We start from the raw sequence: 22122 nt of genomic DNA on the forward strand, positions 1-22122 counted from the left end.
CAAAGTTCTTAACCTTGTGTGTATGTGTGTGTGTGTGTGTGTGTGTGTGTGTGTGTGTGTGTGTGTGATGGACCTCTTCAGCAGAATGGTGAAGGCTATGTACCCCTTATTAGAATCATGTTTGAGAATGTTAAAATAAATGATATATGATTACAAAGGAAACATCATATTGAACTGCTGTTATCAAAATAAAAATAAAAAGCTCAAGTCACAGACTTCTATTTAAGAACCTTTAATCTAAGACCACCTTCTTCCTTTTACAAATGAGAAAACAGGCACAGAGAAGCAGGGTGGCTTTCACAAGGTCATTCACATAGAAGTAGCAGAAACTGGATTTGAATTCAGATCCTCTTATTCTGAATCTGCCAGTCTTCCCATTTGGTGACTTCTTGGTGAGGCGAGATCTCTGGTCTAAGTTTCTCCCAATTTCACTTCTCCATTCTTATCCATACAACACCCTGCTTGTGTTGCTATTTAACAATCCTTATTAGGAACTGGCAAATCACGTCAAAGTTCCTGCCAGACAATGACCCATTTGTTATTACTGAGTTCTTTGTCTCCCTGAGTTTCCAAGCTCAATCATCCAGGGCTGTAAAAATCTTCCAATTGGGTGAGCGGAATTTTATCATTTATTGTCCATATCCTACCTGGAAATTTACTCATTAGTCATGGTCACCTTCTAACATCTTCCTTTTTTAGAAAAACTTGGATTCAAGTTGGTTCAATTCAATAAAACTCAACATGCCTTATTATTAGTAAGTGCCTAGTATTATGTTAGTCATTGTCTAGGCCCCTGAAAAACAAGGGCAAAAAGAAAACTGTCCCTGCTTTCAAGATATATGCATTCAATTAGGCAGAGAGAGAGAATAGAGCTCCGCACTTGGAGTCCAGAAGACCTGATAGCTGTGGATGAGTCTATCTCTGTCCCCATCTGCCTCAGTTTCAACTGTAAAATGGGGATGATAATAGCACCTGCCTCCTAAGGTTGTTGTGATGATCAAATAAAATAATATTGTTAAAGTGATTTATAAATTTTAAAGCCTTGTATAAAGACTAAAAAGCAAGACTATGTAGTATTAATATGTTATCTAGTATAGTATAGTATTATTTTTATATTATTAAATATGTTACTATTTTTGGCTGTTTTTCTACTAGGGAGATGACATACAACACATATTCAGATAAATTTATATAATTAAATGCAAATTAATTTGGTGTGTGTGTGTGGGGGGGTGGCATATTAAAACTGAGAGAATCAGGAACACGTTGTATAGGAGAGTGTCCTTGAGCTGAGCCTTGACAGCCTGTGCAACTATGCTGAGATGAGAATGCAGGTAATGTTCCACATTTTTATGTCTAAGGAAACTGAGGCCCAGAGAGTGACTTGATTTGAACTAGTTCTCTTTGTCCTGTGTTGTGGCTAGGCCAGCCAGGCTAGAACAGAAAGCATGAGAGGGGTGGGGGTGAAATCAATTTGGTTTTTTTGTTTGCTTTTTGGAGGGGGGAAGGTAGGGCAATTGGGGTTAAGTGACTTGCCCAAGGTCACACAGCTAATAAGTGTTAAGTGTCGGAGGCCGTATTTGCGCTCAGCTCCTCCTGACTCCAGGGCTGGTGCTCTAATCACTGCACCACCTAGTCTCCTGAAATCAATTTGGAGAGAGGTTGAGGCTAGATTAAGGAGAACTTCAAATGTCAAAAAGAGGAGTCTGTGTTTTGTTCTGGTTGAGGTAACTTAGTGTGTCAAGCCTCAGGGGATGCTCAAATAGGTGGTTGCTTTTAGATGCGGCAACATCAACATGTATTTATTCAGCACCTATTATATCTTTGAAACTCAGCTCACTGTAGTGGGAGTAAAGAGAATCTGTGACACAGTCTAGAAAGTGGCTGCTGGCTGAAACAGAGATTCTCAGCAATGGGGATAGAGGAGTCTGTTTTCATCCATCCTTTTGGGAAGACAAGACTCACATTTGTATAGCACTTTGTGCATATTATTTAATTTTATAATAACAAACCTGTGGGAGAGGCTAATATTTCCATTTCACAGATGGAGAAACTAAGGTCACTAGCTAGTCAGTCAGAGGTGGGATTAGAATTCCAGTCTTATTGGCTCCAAGTCTAGCATTCTCTTTCTTCATGATACATGCTGCGTTAACCTGTCTCTCTGGAGCTATCTCCTTTTTGAGTCCTCTTTGGAAGTCCATAAAGGTCCTCTTCATAAGGATTTGGAGCATTATGCTTCATCATCAGCAGCTTCTTGGATAAAAAACAAACATTTCAGTCTGACAAAGAAAACTTCACAAATTGTTCCCAACCACCTTATTAGTCTCATTTCATATTACATTCTCCTTTGTACATTCTCAGTTCTAACCAAACTGTACTTCTCCAATCCTCCTTCTTATCCAACCCTTTCCTGACTCCGTGTATTTGTGTAGGCTGTACCCCATGCCTAGAACATGCTTCTTTCCCATCTCTGCCAGCTGAAATCCTTCTTTTCCTTCAAGATTCAATTCAGTCAACACCTCCTCAGGGAAGCCTTCCTGTATCAATGCACCCCTCTCTCTCAAGTTCAAGGGCTATTGTTGTTTTCCTTTTCAGCTTTTCCTTGAGGGCTTTGAAACTCTCTTTTACACAAGAATTCAAGCTTCTTGAGATTAGGGACTTTATTTTTTTTTCATCTTTGTGTCTCCAGAGATATGCACATTACTTTGCATATACTGGAACCTAATACATTTGACACTCTATAAAAAACAGTTGTGAAAGAACTCTGATCAACACAATGATTGACTATGATTCCAGAGGACCATCATTAAAACATTCTGTCTGCTTCCTGACAGAGGTGAGGGGCTCTGGGTGAGAATGAGATACACATTTTTGGACATGGGCAATATGTCAATTTGTCTTTATTATGAATGGGTATTACAAGGGTTTTGTGTCTCTTTGCCTCACTCTGTTGCTCTCTTTCTCTCTCTGTCCCTCTCTGTCTCTCCTTCTTACTCTGTTTCTCTTTCTCTCTATGTCTGTCTCTCTGTCTCTCTTCAGTGTTGGGGAATTGGAGGGAGAACAAAAATGTTGTAGATAATTGAAAAAATAAAATTTAACTTAAAAAATTGAAGGCACACAGGAAAACAAATAAAATAGAGACTTCCTGAAGAGGAAGGATGGGATACTCTTAGGAGGAAAGTTACATGTCTTCCAAGTAATAATAAAGTAGATCCATGGAGATGGATCTGTCAGGAGAGGGCTCATCCAGTGAGGATCAGAGGAAAGAAGAGAAGAATACTGATGATTGGTGATTTCCCACTGAGGGGTAGCTGGGGCAGCTGCTGTCAACCTGATAATGACAATTTTTTAAAAAGTCCTCTGTCTTCCTGAGACATATCCTAGACCAAAAAAAAGCAGTTCTCAAAAGAATCAAGCCTTATCAAAATAGATGAATTCTGGGTAATTTGACCGAGCCTATATGATACTACCAGAAGAAATTGTTGATGAGATAATCCACCAATACTTTGCTAACTGCATGGCCAACTTTTTGTTTGATTACATATAACCAAATAGTAGAGACTTCAGACTGTTTGGTCTGGAAAGCAAAAATGTTCCCAAAGATGGAGCAAAATGAAACTTTTTGTAATCTTGGGGAAATAGAATCAAAGAATGAGAAGCACAGAATAGGAGCTTTAATATAGGGATGGCAGAGTGTAGAAGTTGGTGAGACTAATGAAGTGTTAGAATGTCTCATGAAATTAATGGATGCCTTCAAAGGAGAATTACTAACACTTAAGTTCTGTGGGAGAATATGGAGTAGTCAGAGAAAGATAAAATATTAATGGATAACAGATTATTAGAAATTTTACAAACCTTTCTAGGAACCATAACAGGGAAGCATGGTGAATAATATTTGGGTGGAGATCAATGGATAGAGAAACAGAAGAAATTTTGTTATCAAAATATTCTGCAGATGAATTGAACAGAGAGAAAAAAACTATAGACTGGTACAGATGTGTTATGTAGTAATGATTGTTCAATAGTTACAGTCATTTCTGACTTTTCATGACCTCATTTGGGACTTTCTTGGGAAAGATTCTGGAGTGATTTGCCATTTTCTTTTCTAGCTCTTTTTACAGATAAGGAAACTGGGGCAAACAGGGTTAAGTGTGACTTACCTACTGTCACATAACCAGTGAACAGATTTGTGCTCCTGATGCCCCACAGTAGTGATGGAACACATCAATTATGCCAACTTTTTGCCAAAAGCAGAGCAGATCATATCTTAGTTTGACTTAATGATAGTTTCATCTTTCAAAAGGTGGAGGAACTATCAAAGGAAAATGCCACTCAAGTTCTGATTTTCACAAACAGGAAGAAATTGGCTCTTTGGGTGGGAATGATAGAAGGGGTAAGTGGACATTCCCTTCAAGAATTTGTGATTTAGGAGAAGAAAGCCAAGCACAGTCTCAGCTGGACTCTAGACAAAACCAAGAAAAATCAAGAAAGTGAAAAAAATTACTTCAATCTGTACTCAGAGTCAGTTCTTTCTGTGTAGGTACATAGTGTTTTTCATCATGGGTACCCTGGAATTGTTTCAAATCATTATATTGATCAGAGTAGCTAAGTCTTTCACAGTTGATCACTGTTACAATATTGCTGTTACTGTGTACAATGTTCTCTTGGTTCTGCTCATTTCTCTTTGCATCAGTTCATGTAAGCTCTTCTAAAAGCATTATGCTCATCATTTCTTATAGCTTAATAGTCTTTCATCACAATCATATACCACAGCTTGCTGAGCCATTCTCCAATTGATGGGTATTCCCTTAGTTTCCAGTTCTTTGCCACCACAGAAAGAGCTAAGTCATTGCCAGTCATCTTGACTTATTTCTTGTCACTGAACTCCCAATGACTCTGGAAGAGAGAGTGAGGCCAATGACTTTGCACAGCTCTGCCTCACTTAAATCCAATTCACTTGTAAGTCAAGACACCACCCTCCTGATGCCATTGGTCTGCTTTGAGACTAAAGGGTGAAATACAACCACCACCACAAAAAGAGCAACTATAAACATTTTTGTACATAAAGATCCCTTTCCCTTTTCTTTGAACTCCTTAGGATACAGACCTAGTAGTGATAGTAATGGATCAAAGAGTCTGAAGTTTTACAGTCCTTTGGGCAGAGTTCTAAATTGTTTTCCACAATGTCTGGACCAGTTTACTATTCCACCAACAGTGCATTGGTGTCCCGATTTTTCCACATCCCCTCCACCATTTGTCATTTTCCTTTTCTATTACGTTAGCCAATCTGATAGGTGTGGGGTGGTACCTCAGAGTTGTTTTAATTTGCATTTCCCTAATCAATAGAGACTTAGCATTATATTTAGAAAATCCTAGGAAATCAACTAAAAAACTACTTGAAATTATTAACTTTAGCAAAGTTTCAGGATGTAAAACAAATCCATATAAATCATTGGCATTTCTATATATTACCAACAAAATCTAGCAGCAAGAGATAGAAAGAGAAATTCTACTTAAAATAACTGTAGACAGAATAAAATACTTGGGAATCTATCTGCCAAGATAAACAGGAACTATATGAACACAACTATGAAAACAATTTTCACACAAATTAAAGTTAGATATAAACAATTGGAAAAATATTAATTGCTCATGGGTAGATGAACCAATATAATAAAAATGACAATTCTACCTAAATTAATCTATTCATTCAATGCCATATCAATCAAACAACCAAAATTATTTTGTAGAGCTAGAAAAAATAATAACAAAATTCATCTGGAAGAACAAAGCTTAAGGATATTAAGGGAATTGATTTTTTAAAATGTGAACGAAGGGAGTCTAGTCATACCAGATCTCAAACTGTATTATAAAGTAGTAATTATAAAAACAATCTGGTCTGGCTAAGAAATAGATTGGTGGATCAGTGGAATAGATTAGGTACAAACTACATTATAGCGAATGACCATAGTAATACAGTATGTGGCAAACCCAAAGATCCAAGTTTTTGAATAAAAACTCATTATTTGATGAAAACTGCTGGGAAAATTGGAAAACAGTATGAAAGAAACAGGTATAGATCGGCATCTCAGACTATATAACAAGATAAGGTCAAAATGGGTACATGATTTTCACATAAAGGGTGATACTGTTAGCAAATTAAGAGAGTATGGAATAAATAGTTTATCTGTCAGATTTGTGGATAAGGGAAGAATTAGGAGCAAAGAAGATACAGGGAGCATCACAGAATGTGAAATAGATAATTTTGATTATATAAAATCAAAATATTTTGCACAAAGAAAACCATTGCAACTAAAATTACAAGGACAGCAGAAAACTGGGGGGAAATTTCTGCCACAAGTATCTCTGATAAAATTCTCATTTTTCAACTATATAGAGAACTGAGTTAAATTTTTAAAAATACAAGTCATTCCCAAATTGACAAATGGTCAAAAGATATTAACAGGCAGTTTTGAGATGAAGAAATCAAAGCAATTGGGACAGCTAGGTGGCACAGTGAATAGAGCACTGGCCCTGGAGTTCAAATCTGGCCTCAGACACTTAACACAAAACTAGCTGAGTGACCTTGGGCAAGTCACTTAACCAGAATTGCTGTACCTTCCCCCTTCAAAAAAAAAAGAAATAAAAGATATCTATAGTCAGATGAAAAATGCTCTAAATCACTATTGACTAGAGAAATGCAAATTAAAACAACTCTGAGGTACCACCTCACACCTATTAGATTGGTTAATGTGACAAAAAAGGAAAATATTGGATGTTGGAGGGGATGTGGGAAAACTGGGACACTAATGCATTGTTGGTGGAGTTGTGAACTGATCCAACCATTCTGGAGAGCAATTTGGAACTATGCCCAAAGAATTATAAAACTGTGCATACCCTTTGATCTAGCAATACCACTGCTATCATTGATAGCATATATCCCAAAGACATTCAAAAGAAGGGGAAAGGACTTATTTGTATACAAATATTTAGAGCAGCTCTTTTTGTGGTATTAGAAACTGAAGAGATGCCCAAATGTGGAGGGGGACCAGAGGATAAGATAGCTGCATAATGTGTATAGGACTATAGGAGCTGGTGGCAGAGAGAAAGCAGAACTGCTCGATTTTTTCCCCCATTTTCTCTGCAGGGAAGAATGATCTTTGGACTGAAAAGGACAGAACCAAAATGCCTAATAGACAGTTGATACCCAAGGTAAGTAAGGAGATTGTAAGAGACACCTGGCTGCCTTTGATAAATTCCAGTCACCTGACCCAGAACAAACTGTAGCCTCTGATACTGAAAGAACAGTTAGATCACCATCATTAGTGATTTTTGAAAGACTGTAGAGAATCGGAGAAGGGAAGGACATTTAAGAAAGGTAAATGTTGACTCAATTTTCAAAAAAGGGAAGAGAATAGACTCAGATATTGGGATTTTCTTGGCAAAGATACTGAAGGGGTTTGCCATTTTCCTTTCCAATAACAACAACAGTATAAAGAACATTGAGAAAAGGCAAATGACTCAGTTTTCAAAAAGAGGAAGAGAATAGAATCTGAAAATTATAGGCCAGGAAACGTGTCTTTCATTCTTGGCAAAATAATATATTCTGGAATGTATTTTTAAAGAAAAGGTTGGTGAACCAGAAAAGGGAGCAATAATCATAAAGAACCTTATTTCCTTTTGTGAAAGGTTTACTGAAGTGTTTTACTAAAGTTGAGAAAAACTACATAGGAGTAGTTCACCTAGACTTTAACAATCCATTTTATAAAGTCCCTCACGCCTTTCTCAAGGAAATGATGTAGAGATGTGGTTAGATGAAAATATAATTAGATGAGTCTGGAGCTGACTGAATGGCAGGACTCAAATACTAGTTATTAATAATTGATATCAATTAGGAGGCCTCCAGTAGAATGCACCAGGGCTCTGTAGTTCTCTGTTGCTAATGTTTTTACCAATAACTCAGAAAAAGACATAAGTGGTGGCTGTTGTTTTGTTGTCTTTAGTCATGTCCAACTCTTAGAGACCCTTTTTGGGGTTTTCTTGAAGAAAATACTAGAGTGGTTTGCCATTTCCTTCTCTGGCTCATTTTACAGATGAGGAAACTGACTCAAACAGGATTAAGGGACTTAATCCCTTGCCCAGGATCATAGTTATTAAGTTTCTGAGGCCAGATTTGAACTCAAGAAAATGAGTCTTCCTGACTCCAGGCCCAGCACTCAATGGTGCCACCTAGCTGCCCCAGGCATAGCTGGAATACTTATCAAATCTATTGGTAACAAAGATGAGAGATAGCCAGCATATTGGATGACAGCCAGTATTAAAAAATATCTTACTAGGTCAGATCACTGGGCCAAATCTAATAAGAGGAATTTGAACAGAGATAAATGGAAAGTCTCTATACTTAAGTTAAAAAAGTACTTCACAAGTACAAGTTGGGAAAGGCATATTTTGATAGCAGTTTGTCTAAAAATGTTTTGGGGGTGTAGTGGTTTACAAGCTGAATATAAATCAATGGAATGATATTTAAGTTTAAAAAGTCAAAACAAACTTGGTCCATATTATGATAGTTTCTAGGAATAAGGAGGTGCTAGTCCCCTTGTATTCTGGAGTATCACATCTAGAGTCAGGTGTTGAAATCCAGTCCCACATCTAGGGAGGACATGGTGCTATCAACAACAAGAACTCTCTCTTCAAAGAATCATTATTTGTGATTTGTAATTCCTCAACTCCTCTTAATTCTAGTGCCTTCCCTCTATTCATTAAATCCCATTTAGCCTGTTTATAGCTTGCTTTCCCTACATTTGTTTGCATCTCGAGTTCCCCCCTTGATGATAAGCTCCTTGAGGGCAGGGACAGTCTTTTGTCTCTTTTTCTATCACTAGTGCTCAACACAGCGCTCTCAGTGACCCTTCTTTACTGGTGCAGGTCAGCACCCTCTGCATCTTACAATCTTAGGGAATTGCTGAGGGCATTCAGAATTTAAGTGATTTGTCCAGGATTTCTTGGTCAGTATGGAATCAAAGGACTGACTAGAACCTGGGTTTCTCTGAGTCCAAGTGCAGGTCTCTATCTATCATGTTACACTGCCTCTAATGACATTCGTTAATTTGAATTTGAGTTTTTGTAAGGCAAGCGTAATTGGTTATATTCACGTTTAAATAAGAAATGAGCACATTCTGAAGGTCAAAGCAAATCCATCCATCTGCCTTTTGGGACTTGGGATGACATGATTCTATAATAAGCAAGGCCTAGCTCATTTAAGTCTAACATTCAATTCAACATTTTAAAAACACAATTTCCAAGTCAGTGGTCATTTACTCAAGTCAACAAGTATTTATCAAGCACCTATCTGTGCCAGGGACTGTGGTAGGCACTGGGAATACAAATAAAGGCACATGCCAGTACCTCCTTTCAAGGACTTCACAGTCCAATATTGAAAGACAGCATGCAAACAGCTATGTAGGAACAAAATTTATACGGGATGAACCCTTATGCAGAAATTAGTCTGTGTGCAATAAACCAGGCAAGGGGCTATCTAGGCTTGGCTTAAAACTTCCTATGACAAGAGACTCACTACCTCTCAATTCTGCTTCCAAATTCCAAGCTCATTCTACTTCCAAATAACTAATTTGTTTACAAGTTCTTGTTAAAATCAATCCTAAATTTTCTAGTTTGAAACTTCTGCCAATGATCCTATTATTGTCCTTCAGAGTCGAATAGAATGATCTAATCCCTTTTCTTGGTAACAGCTTTTTAAATATTTGAAGACAGCTATTGAGTTCTGGGCCCCTTGAGTCTCCTCTTTTCCAGGTGTTTAGGGATGATGCTCTTTCAACAGATCCTCTGAGTGCCCATATTCAGGTTACTGCCAATTTTGATTACTATCTTCTGTGTGATCTTGAGCTTTGGGTCAAATGGTATGATTTTCTTTTTTTACTTTTACTGCACACTGCTGAACTCCTCACTGAAAAGATTGTTAGTTTATAGTCTATCAGCAATGAAGATGGCACACATTTCTCTACAACTAAGTCAGTCCTGAATTTCTTTAATTATTATTATTATTTACCAATTTGGTATCATGTGGTACATTACAATTCACTTGTTTCTCTTTGATTGTTAATGAGGTTGACCATTTTATAGTGTTTATTACCACTTCGCTAGCAAAAAATCTCACCTTTTGTAAATTGTTCTTCCCAAACCCTCTCAACCCCTTCCCTTCACTGATTATCTACAATTCATGTTTGTATGTTGTTTGCATTAGATTGTGAGCATCCTGAGAACAAGGCCTAATTTTCATTTTTGAAATTTCTTTAGATTCTTAGTGATTAGCACAGTGTTGGCTGCGTAGTAGGAATTTAATAGACTTGCTAACTTATGCGTGTGTATTTTTTAATGTTTTCATATTGATTGACTTTATTAAGAACTGGGAGTTGCCTTGGTAAATTTTTTGGTCGTTTTAAAAAATATATATTTTAGATTTAAGATTTATATTTATCATAATTTGCCATAACATTTCCCCAATTGGTTGTCTTGAGTATTTGGGTTTTTGTATAGAAATTTTTATTTTAAAGTAATTTAGCACATTTATATTGTCCCTGGTAATCTCCCCTCCATAACTGAGATTTATAATTCCAATTTCTTCCATCTTTTTATAGTGTATCTAGATGGATTTCATTGAAGTATATGGTTGAGATGTGGATCTAAATCTATTTCTTGCCATGTTGCTATCTACTTTTTCCAAATACCTTTGTTAAATCATAAACCTTTTCCTCATTTTTTATTTTCTATGGATCTATTGACTAATCTTTTGTATATCTTTTGTTGGCTATCTGGCATTTCTATATTGTTCCAACGATTGATTTCTCTATTATTATAAGGATTTTTCTCCGAAATATACATTTATTATTTTTTTCATAGAAACTAAATTTTTACAATGTGGCAGGACAGGAACGCTGATCTTCTAACTTTCCTGTCTGTTTTTAACATCTGTCTACCGAAGACCTGGCTATTAGAAAATTAATTCCCCCATGTCCAAGGTTTCAGACACTCTTTTCAGACACCTGGCAAAATAACTTCAGTAGAGATGAGAATTGATCAATCCCCGTGATTTTAGCTAACATCAGCAAAAGCACATTCCCCTGCAATCCTGATTTCATTTCCTGATAAACCCAATTTGGTATGTCTTCATTTATATATATTGTTAATATATGCACCTATTAATTTGCACGCAGATCCCTCAGATGGTCTGGAATCAATTTTGTAATCTTTTGAACATTATTTTCTGCAAGTTCATCAGCTGACATAATAATTTGGGGAGATTTGCTTATTAAGGTTGGCAGTGATTCTGCTATGGTGTCTTCTACAGAAAATCTGGACTGGAATGTCTGCTTCCCCACCACAGGCCATCTCTCTAGGGAGAATTGCTTGAACCTAAGAGGAAACCATCTGGCCAAACTCATTTACCACTATAACCTTATAATGTTAAATGACAGCCCTGGGGAAAGTCTGGGGTAATGAATTCATTCACTCATTCATTCACTCAACAAATCTTTATTGAATATTTACTTTGTACAAGGCAATGAGCTGGATTCTATAGGGGATACAAAGAAGAATTTTACTTTTCTCTCTCTCTCTGTCTAATCAAGGAGCCAGAATTGTAAACCATTTAAGAAGCAGCCCTTCATTGTTTGTCTATAGCCCTGAAAGGATAGATATCCTTGATCGTTTGAAGGAATCTTTTCCTCCTTAAGGTTTTCTGACCTGCGGTATAGCTGACCATGAGTCTGACTGAAACCATATAACCAGAACAGTGAGATTATGGAGATGAAGAGATTAAGATGGAATGAGTTCTAAGGAATAGATAGCATTCTGCTGGAGAAACTGATAGGTTGAAATGAGCCTGGACAGCCTCTTGCTTTGGAAAGCAGAACTCTTAATCTCTTACTTTACAATAATAACACCATCAACAACATCGTGCTTGTAGATAGTGCTTCACTGTTTTCAATTTTTAAAATGAAAGACTGTCCATGTAATAGTTAACAGAGAGTTTGTTGCTTTTGTTTTTCAGTCATTTCCAACTTCTCATGACCCCTTTGGGGTTTTCTTGGCAAAGATGCTAGAGCGGTTTGCCATTTCCTTCTCCAGTTTATTTTACAAATGAGGAAACAGGCAAAGTGACTTGCCCAGGGTCACACAGCTAGTAAGTGTCTGAGGCCAGATTTGAACTCAGGAAGATGAATCTGCCTGACTCCATGCCTGACTCTGTATCCTCTGTACCATCTAGTATCCCCTGCTTCACTGTTTTTAAAAGTGGTTTTGCATAATTATCTTATTTACTCACAAGGCAAAGAACACCATCTAGACGCCCAGAGAATGTAAAAGACTTCACATTCTACTTTCTGGTATCCTTTTGTAATTAGCTCTCATGCATCCATCAGGTTCTTTTTTTATATTATCCTTATTTGAGTAAGTTTCTTATCTCCTTTGGGCAATTAGGTGGCATAAGGATAGAGTGCCTTGGCCTAAAGTCAGGAAGACATCTCAAAAGTTCAAATCTGGTCTCAGACACTTACTAGCTGAGTGACCCTGGGCAAATTCCTTAACCCTGTTTGCCTCAGTTTTCTCATCTATAAAATTAACTGGAAAAGGAAATGGCAAAGCACTCCAATATCTATGCCAAGAAAACCCTAAATACAATCATGAAGAATTGGTTATGACTGAAATGACTGAACAACAACCTATCTTCTTTATTAGGTTGTAAAGCTCCTTAAAGGCAAGTACCACATAGAGCTTTTCTTATTCACCTCTGTTTCTCCTTCAGTGCTTTGCACGTAGCAGACACTTGGTGAATTGAATTAAGTATCAACTGTCAAGGAACACATACAGTAAGGTTGGAGTAACACACTGAGAAGCTGTATTAGCATTAAATTGTAGTGATAAAGAAAGCTGGTCACAGCTGCTAAGTGAAAAATCATCCCATGTTACTCTTTTTTCCCTTGACATTTAAATAGTCTGCCATATCCATAGTCCATTATTAACACAGACAATTTACTGTGACTTTTAAAGTTAACATGACAACAGATTCACAATCAGTAATAGATAGATGCCACAAGGTTATTTCTATCTAGGTTGACAGTATGCCTCTCAGAAGTTCCCAGAAATAGCTGTCTTTTTTTGCAAACAATCCAACATGCCTGTGTAACACAATTGTGATGTGCATGAGTCTTGGTAATAAATGAGCAAGCTTATAGATATAGCTAACTCACAGAACTCTGAAGGGAAATGAAAACTGCAGATTTTTTTGTATCTGCTTCGTGGCTTGACCCAGATTTGCTTGGGGAAAAATACTGCCCTCCTCTTCCCTTCAAAAAAAAGATGGAGATACATCCTCCTCTTCCATTTCATCCTTTATACCTAAGTAGATTTTTCTAATTCACTAAAGTTTAATTAAAATCGGGACTTGACTCCCCCAAGGGGGGGTATAAACCATGCAAATAGAGCCTCAGTATTGGGGGCAGCTAGATGGTACAGTTTATAAAGTACTGGGTCTGAAGTCAGGAAAATTCATCTTCCTGAGTTCACAACCAGCCTCATGTGCTTATTAGCTGTGTCACCCTGGGCAAATTACTTAACCCTGCTTGCCTCAGTTTCCTCATCTGTAAAATGAGCTGGGGAAGGAAATGGCAAACCATTCCAGTATCTTTGCCAAGAAAACCCCAAATGGGGTTATGAAGAGTCAGACATGAATGAACAACAAAACAATAACATCTGGCCATTTAAATTAGATTCAATATAACAAGCATTTTTAAGTGCCTTCTCTGTGCTAGGCAATGTAAAAAAGCAAAAATGAAAGTCATTTCCCTCAAGGAACTGTAGCAGCAAGCACCCCAAGCGTCCTCAGGGTTTGCTGCCAACACAGGTTCTTGGATCTGCTTTGATAAAGGAAAGCAACTCAAAATGGGTTAACAAGTTTACTTTAATCAGTCAGACATATATCGTTTACCTTGTTCAGGGGAAAAAGGTCAGCACCCCAAACTTCAAAGTATACAGGCAGAATTATCAAGACAGAAACAGATCTAGTAGACAGATTTCAAACTGTCCAACCATTACATCCATACCCAGTCAACATCTGGGTTTCAACATCTGGGTTTTTTCAAAGCCGGGGAGCTCAGGACAACGGCTTCCCAGAATCTGTATCAAATCGCAGAACACTTCTCAAAGTGAGCCCCAAAACAAAGCTACACATCAGGGCTTATATAGCCTCCTGGCTCAGAGAATGTAACAACCTTCTGGACCCACTGGCCAATCAAGAAGTATCTACTGAAAAACAAGCCTCCCACCCCAGGCTCCAGGTGAACTTTAGCCTAGGGGCAGGGAAGATCTTTAAAATTTACATTCCCATTACAGGAACTTACATTCTACTGGGGAGAAACAACAAATACACATTTAAGTAAATACAAAACATATGTAACATAAAGCAACTTAATTTGGGGGGTATCAATGCTGTGAGAAAGATTTTTTTTATAGGAAGTGGGACCTGAACTGATCTTAAAGCATGGTCAAAGTTGCTGTGATACCATCCTTCAAATTATGCAAATCTTGCACACTGGAAGAAAAAGTGTTCATTTATTAGAATTATAAAAGAAATAGAAAAACAGTTGGCAAATGCTTTTGGAAATCTAAAATAAAATTGGAATTAAGGTAGCCCATAATATATTTTCCCAAAGTCCATTCTAATTTCTAGGGTGAAGTAAACTATGGGTGAAATTAAGTAAAAGGGTAAAATTACATATTTTCTATTGCATTTTCTCTACAATTTGGTAGGATTTTGCAGCATGAAGCATAGGATTAACTTTGCTGGGCCTCAATTTCCCAGTCACTAAAATGCCAATAATAATAATTGTACTAACTACCTCACAGGATTCTTGTGAGGCTCAAGTAAGATACTATACATGAAAGCAATTTGTCGTTATAAGGAACTATGTAAGTATTAGATATTATTTAAGGTTGAAGAGAAAAACAAGATTAACTTTATGAATTATAGCAAACCTAGTCAATCTTAGGGGAATAATTTCTTTTTTTTTTTTTTGGTCTTTATTAATTTGTTTACTTTTAGTTTACAAGATTCGTTACCACAATTCCTTGAGTTTCAAATTTTCTCTCCCTCTCTCCCCTCCCTGCCTCTCCCCCCCCCCCCCCATGGCAGCATGCAATCAAGTATAAGACCTGCAAATACTTTCACATTAGACATTAGTCAGGTTATAAAGAAGGATTATATCAGATGGAATGAAGAAGGGGAAAGAGGAAACAAAACCAAACAAGAACCAGAAAAAGGGCAGATAGTTTGCTTCAATCTGGGTTCAAACTCAGTTCTTTCTCTGGATGTAAACATCTCTCTCCATCATGAGACTTGGGGTTGACTTATGACTCTGGATTGCTGAGAAGAGTCTAGTTTATTGAAGCTGGTTGTGACACTTATGTTGTATCTGTACTTGTGTACAAATTCCTCCTGGCAGGGGAATAATTTCTAAGTGAAATTTTTAAAAAAGGAATGTTACATTATTTAATAGAACAGCCTAATTATGTAACTGAGGTTTTAAAATAAAGCTATCCTGTTTCCTTTTCTGGCCTATAGGAAGTTGAACCTTGGAATAGATAAACTTGTGAATTTTTTACATATTTGATCACAAAAATTACATATACATTTATTAATCTTTGTTCAAGACATTGTATATTGAACAGTCCAGGTTGCAAACATTCACAGCTCTTAAGTAGTTTTTAATCTTATGACAGAGATAGGATGCACACACATATGTATGTATACACATACATGTCTACATATTTATACATACAAGGCAGCACAGAATTAAATAAGGGGTTGCTGTTAGTAGTGAAGATTTTATGAAAGGTGAAAAGACAAGTTGTGATAAGGCTCCTTGGCCACTGATTTAATAGTTAATTTTGCAGAAAGCATCTTGCCTGGAGGTCATGCAATTATAAGTCCTTTGCTTTACTCTCGTGATAAAGAGTCAAATAATCCCGCCTGAGACTTTTTCAAGGGAACAAGTTCTCTGGTTTATTCTGAGGCCAGCTCACATCTAATACTATCACACTCCATCTACATTCACAGAATAGCACAATAATTGATGAACCTGAATCATCAAGAAAAATTAAATTATTTCCATAATATGCTGTTTTCCAAGGCAGAGAATTGTGTACTATATTTTAAAAAGACCCTTTTAAAGTTACTTTTTTTAAAAAAAGGCAATTAGAGGCCTAATTTGAAGTTAATCTTCAGTCATCTAGAAAATTACCTTGTCCAGAACACCTCATTTCCTGAATTCTTTGACCATTCGGTTAAGTGACACACAGTTCCAGATATTGCAGAATTCTGGAGAACTAAAAGAGGTTTCACAAAAGAATTAGACCAGCAAATGCTTATAGAATTAGTCCTTTGTTTTGGTGATTTTAAGCCATACAAGAGATGGCATAAATAGGTACCGTAGACCTGGAATCACAAGGGAAAGCTATACGCTGAACAGCATGTCTGACACTTTCAAACCAGAAAAAAGGAAGGGGTGAATCCAGACTGGGTCAAAGGTAGATGAAAGACATGAGTTTTTACCAGCAGTTGGGGCAGGGTCTTGTTTGAGCATACCTGACTGATTTTGCATTTCTGATGTCACAGGCAAGAAGAAGATGATGAATTCCCACTCCCCCCCCAACCCCCGCCAGTGCCATTTTTCAGGTGTTCCCAGAAAAGGATAGGAAGGGGGGAAGTGAGGAGATTCTGTATAGAACCTGAGGCAGCCTGCCACAAGTCACAAGAAGCCCCCCAAACCAGAGAGATATTTTAGATTCTCATACACATCATAATACCTTATTTTTTGGCCAGGGGTGCAATCCCTTCTCACATGATTTTTTTTTCTTTCCAAACTGTAACATGGAGTAATTCTGTAAATTCAGTGAGCAGACATTGGTAGATCTTTCAAAGTAAAAGTATAACATAATCCCCTGGGGCATAAACAGTCAGAGCCATGAATAGCTAGGTCTTGCAAATCTGACAGCCTTCATTCAGATCCTGTAGTCCCAAATAATGAAACTGACTTTTTTTTTTAAAGCACATTCTAATGTCTTTATTTGACCACAGAAACCCTTTTGTGATGTGCAATCACATCCACAGGTCTGTTTGGCTGCCAAACTCTTGTCTCTTTCTTTGCCAGTGGTAAGATGGATGCCCTCTCCTTGGATAGGGACTTTGGTAATAACAAAAAAAAGTTTGAAAACCTGGGGGCAAAGTGTTTGCCATTGGCATCCTTCATGTGGACCACATGGAAGGAGCCCAAATATTTCTCCTCATTGGTGATCATACTACTTCTACCCGACTACCAGTCACCATTCACAGGTTACCCAGAATCAAACTCGATTAAATTGGTAATGTTGCCAGTCTGCAAGTTAATCTGAATTGTGTCATTGATTTTGATGAGAGAATCTGGGTAGCAGATGGTGTGGACATCATGGGCCGCCAGATGGGGGGGGATGCCTTTTGCTCCCACAAAGGTCTTTCTCACTTGGCACAACTTTTTATTTGGCCTCATCAGCTGTGATGTGGTAAGTAACTAGGATGCATAGTAGAGAGAACAGTAGCCTGAGTTCAAATACAGTCTCAGACATTTACTAACTATTGGGCAAGTCATTTAATCTCTGTCTGCCTCAATTGTAAAATGGGGATAGTAACACCTACTATGTGCAAAGTGCCTTGCACACAGTAGGTACTTAAATAAATGCTTGTTTCCTTCCTTCCTGTTTGCCTTCAAGTCTAGCACTCTACCCCCTGTATCACTTCTTTTTACTTCTATACTTAGATAAATCTGTGATTTCACTGATACTCCTATCCAGGGGGTACAATTCTCAACCTATACTGTGTGAATCTTGTCCATACCCTCCTGGAAATCCTTTTGACATTAAGTAGATTTAGCTTGTGAGCTTGCCCACCTGTTATTTTCTCTCTATGACTATGACCAGCTCCTCTCCATTTTCAGAGATGGGTTAAATACCATGCTTGTGAGCCCATGACTAGTAAGGCATAAAGTAGAGACTAAGTAAGCAGGACAAGGATTCAGCTTTCAGGTCCAATGTGCCTTCTACCACACAGTGGTGCTTTTCATTTTTATCAGATTGTGCTTGCCTTCCTTAGCTAGTCTTCAAGCTACTTGAGGGTAGGGATTGTTTTCAGTTTTCCCTTGGTGTCCCTAGCACCTGGAATTGCATCTGCCACATTTGTTGTTGTTGAGTCATTTCAGTCCTGCCCAATTCTTTATGACCCCATTTGGTTTTTTTTTATTTTTTATTTTGTCTTTTTTTTGGGGGGGAAAGGCAGGGCAATTGGGGTTAAGTGACTTGCCCAAGGTCACTCAGCTAGTACCGTGTTTCCCCGACAATAAGACCTATCCCGAAAATAAGCCCTCCCCTTACTGTGTAAGATTCCTCTAAAATAAGCCCTCCCCCGAAAATAAGCCCTATTGAGATTGCTACTGTAGTGAAGGTGATCCCCTGCACTACACGCTACATTACAGTACCCTCTGTATGCACCGTCCCCTCCTCCCCCCCGTGAAACGCACACCGCACTCCGAGCTGCATCTAGAGCTGCAGCAGTGAGCGTGTCATCCTGTTCTTCCCCAGTGATTTGCTTGCTGGCGCCATTGAGAGCAGTGCCGCGGAGGAGAGCTGAGGCAGGACGACATAAGCCCTCCCCTGAAAATAAGCCCTCTGGTGTTTTTCTTTCCAAAAAAATAATAAGACAGTGTCTTATTATCGGGGAAACACGGGTAAGTGTTAAGTATCTGAGGTCTGATTTGAATTCAGGTCCTCCTGGCTCCAGGGCTGGCGCTCTATTCACTGTGCTACCTAGCTGTCCCCATTTGTTTTTTTGGCAGAGATACTGGAGTGACTTGTCATTTCCTCCTCCAGAAGGACAATATGCGTGGCACATAGTATGTGCTTAACAAATGTTTGCTGAGTGATTGGTAGGAATGTATTGAATAGCAACTCAGTCTTTTTTCTTTTTCTGTTCTTTTTTTTGGAGGAGGAGGGGGAGTGAGGGGATCAGGAGTGGTGTGACATGCCATAGCCAACACCTCGACTTGGAAAGAGCTTTTGGAGGACCTTAGCGTTTTTATTATAATACTTTGTGTTAGGGCATGGTTTTTTCATCTGTCACATGAGGGGGCCAAACTATATGACTTGTTGGGCCCCTTCTATCTTTAAATAAATGATCCTATGATCCCATGAGGGCAGGAAGTACTCTTTGGAGTTGGCTATGCTTTTGACATGAGTTCCTTTAGGCAAAAGTATAATTTGGATACTAATTCTACCAGATAGTCTGAAATTTTGGTAGCAGTTTTCCAGTCCTCCCTGCCCCCCGCCCCACCTCTGCCCCATTGCAAACACCAACAAAACTGTCACCTAGCAGACTTGCACTAGTCTGTGAGTTCTATGAAAGCAGAGAAAATATTGCATCTTGCCCAGAATCAAGCACAATGCTGTGTACATTCTCATGTTTGTTGAATTGCTTTGAACTTTGACATTCCTCAAGATATAGAATGGATTCCTCTGAGTCACACAATAAGTAGCAGAACAGGATTTCAATCTGGTTACTTTGACCCCAAATCCACTTTTCTCTTTCCTTTTCACTTTCATATCTAGAGTATGTGATAACAGCCACAGAAAGAAAAATAACCATTTGTATCTATCACATACTAATTCAAAGTGCTCATATCCATTATCTCATTTTATAATTAGCTACTAGGAGGTACTTTGATCAATTGAAAACATGTTTATTAAGTGCTTACTACATGCCAGGCTCTGTGCTAAACACTGGAGATACAAAAAGAGACAAAAAGTCCCCAAGGACTCAAGAAGCTTACAGTCTAATGGGGGAAGACAATATGCAAACAAATGCACTCAAAGCAAGCTATGCATAGAATAAATAGGAAATAATTAAAAGAGGGACAGCACTGTAATTAAGAGGTGTTAGGGAAGGCTTCCTTAGAAGGTGAGCTGTTGACCAGATGTTCATTTCCATCTGTCTTATGAACTGCCCGACAGCAGAAGGAATTCTGAGGTCAGTCACCAAGTTCTCCATGATTCTCTATGAAATGGATCCCAGATTGGATCCATGTGGTCATCCATGTATTAATAATTCTAATAAACCAGGCTAAGGGTGACCAATAGGCCTCAAAACTGTTGGTGAGTTATGGAGGTGGCCACCCCAAGCACACGGAGACTTCCTGCGTGGAATGAGTGGATGAGAACAATTTGTGCCAATGGTCATGAAAGCTGCTGAAGCAGGAGCTGTGGAGCCCTGAGAGTTTAGTCAGACATTGAAGATGCCACGGTCACCTCCTGCATCTGAGCCATCACCAGGCCAGTCGTCTTGACTTTTGTTCTGCCACTGAACTTTAGTGATTCTGGCAGAGAGAGGCTGACAACTTTCTATAATTCTGCCTCACTTAAATTAAAATCATATGCAGTTAAGACATCACCCTGTGATGTCATTGGTCCTCTTCCAAGAAGGACAAACAACAGCTCCTTCCTTTAGCTTCACCCCTTTCTAGTTAAGGTTATACTTAACTTATACCTTATTATATATATATATATATATATATATATATATATATATTTACTATGTATAACTTAACTTATGCCTTATACTTTTAGTTTAATGTTTACATTTGTGCATTACCTAATCAGATCTTATGGCTTTAGTTCCTATATTACTGGTTTCTCTTTTTTGCTATATCACTTATTCTGCGTTTCATTGATTTAAGACAATCTGTCATATATAACAAATAGATGTTACAAATGAGTAAATTGATACTACCAGTTCTGTTGTTCACTCATGCACATGATTCTCCTCTGACCAGGCAATGATGCCCCTGCATCAGACCAAAACTGAGAAACTCAATCCCTGACTCAGTAGTTCCTGTGGGGGAGCTGGCAAAATTTTGAGAGAGGGTTTCTTCTGCTTGTGTGGGTGACTTGAGAACTCAGAACATTTCTGCAAGTCTTTCTGGAAGAAACAAAGGTTCTGCGGCCAGATCTCACCAGGCATTTTATTGATCTTGTACAGGTTCAGGTAGCCACCTTCCCCACTTCTAGATCTTCAAATACCTTCAGGGTCACTTTAATTTTTTTTTCTTTTTAAACTGTATCAAGGGTTGGGTTGAAGTACACCCCATGGAATACTGAACTGTTTCAATAGGAGTGGTCAGGGGTCAATGCTCAGCACTGTCTGGAATTTGCTCCAATTCAGCCCTTCCTAGGCTATTATGAATTTGAAGAATAATAACAAGTTTCAATATTTCCCTACCCAAAGATGAACCAAAGAAAAAGATTGCATATGAAACTATGAGTCTCTATTACACATAGATTTTTAAAAGAAATTATATATATAGTTTAAATAAATTAAAATATATACACATATATATGCAATTTAAAATTATAGTGCCAACAAGTACCTGCTTGTCTGTGTCTCTTGAATTTCCTTTGGTTTTCTTCAGTTTATTTTTCTAATGTTTGATCAATGCTCTTTTCTTTATTTTCTTTGAGTTATTATCACTATCCCTCTAACCCCTTCTATAACCACCCCCATCAAAGCCTCTATTGTAACAAATAAGTAGAGTCAAGCAAAAAAAAATCCATACATTAATCATCTCAAAAAATATATGCCTCATTTTGTGCTTCCAGTTCAGGAGCTCTTAACCTTTTTTGTGTATCATGGACCCCCCTGGCAGTCTGGTAAAGCCTATAGACTTTCAGAATAATGTTTTTTTAAATGAGTAAAATACACAGGATTACATAGGCAACCAATTATATTAAAACTATCAATATATTTTTAAAGAAATCGAGCATGGACCCTTGCATCCTAGTCCATTATTTTTCTACCAAGTGGCAGGAAACATGCTTCTCGACAGTCTTCTGGAGTCATTACCGGTTATTTTAATGATCAGAGTTCTCGAGTCTTTCAGTTATTTCCCTTTACATTGAGATTGTCATTGTATAAATTGTTCTCCTTGTTGTGCTCACTAAACTCTGCATCAGTTTATTCAAGTTTTCTGAAGT

The 22122-nt window shown here is 37.9% G+C and overlaps 1 long non-coding RNA gene across 1 annotated transcript in view; it reads right to left on the bottom strand.

The window, feature by feature from the left end:
* Nucleotides 1-218: 218 nt before the first annotated feature.
* LOC138152206 (uncharacterized) overlaps nt 219-22122 on the bottom strand; it is a 34668-nt gene continuing 12764 nt past the window's right edge. The window contains exon 2 of the long non-coding RNA XR_011166047.1: nt 219-2253. This is a non-coding gene — a long non-coding RNA (uncharacterized lncRNA). The remainder of the gene's footprint in view (nt 2254-22122) is intronic.

The sequence above is a fragment of the Petaurus breviceps genome, unplaced genomic scaffold (assembly GCF_028583685.1).
Source record: "Petaurus breviceps papuanus isolate PSGF00001 unplaced genomic scaffold, PetGlider_PUasm1.0 151, whole genome shotgun sequence".
NCBI lineage: Eukaryota > Metazoa > Chordata > Mammalia > Diprotodontia > Petauridae > Petaurus > Petaurus breviceps.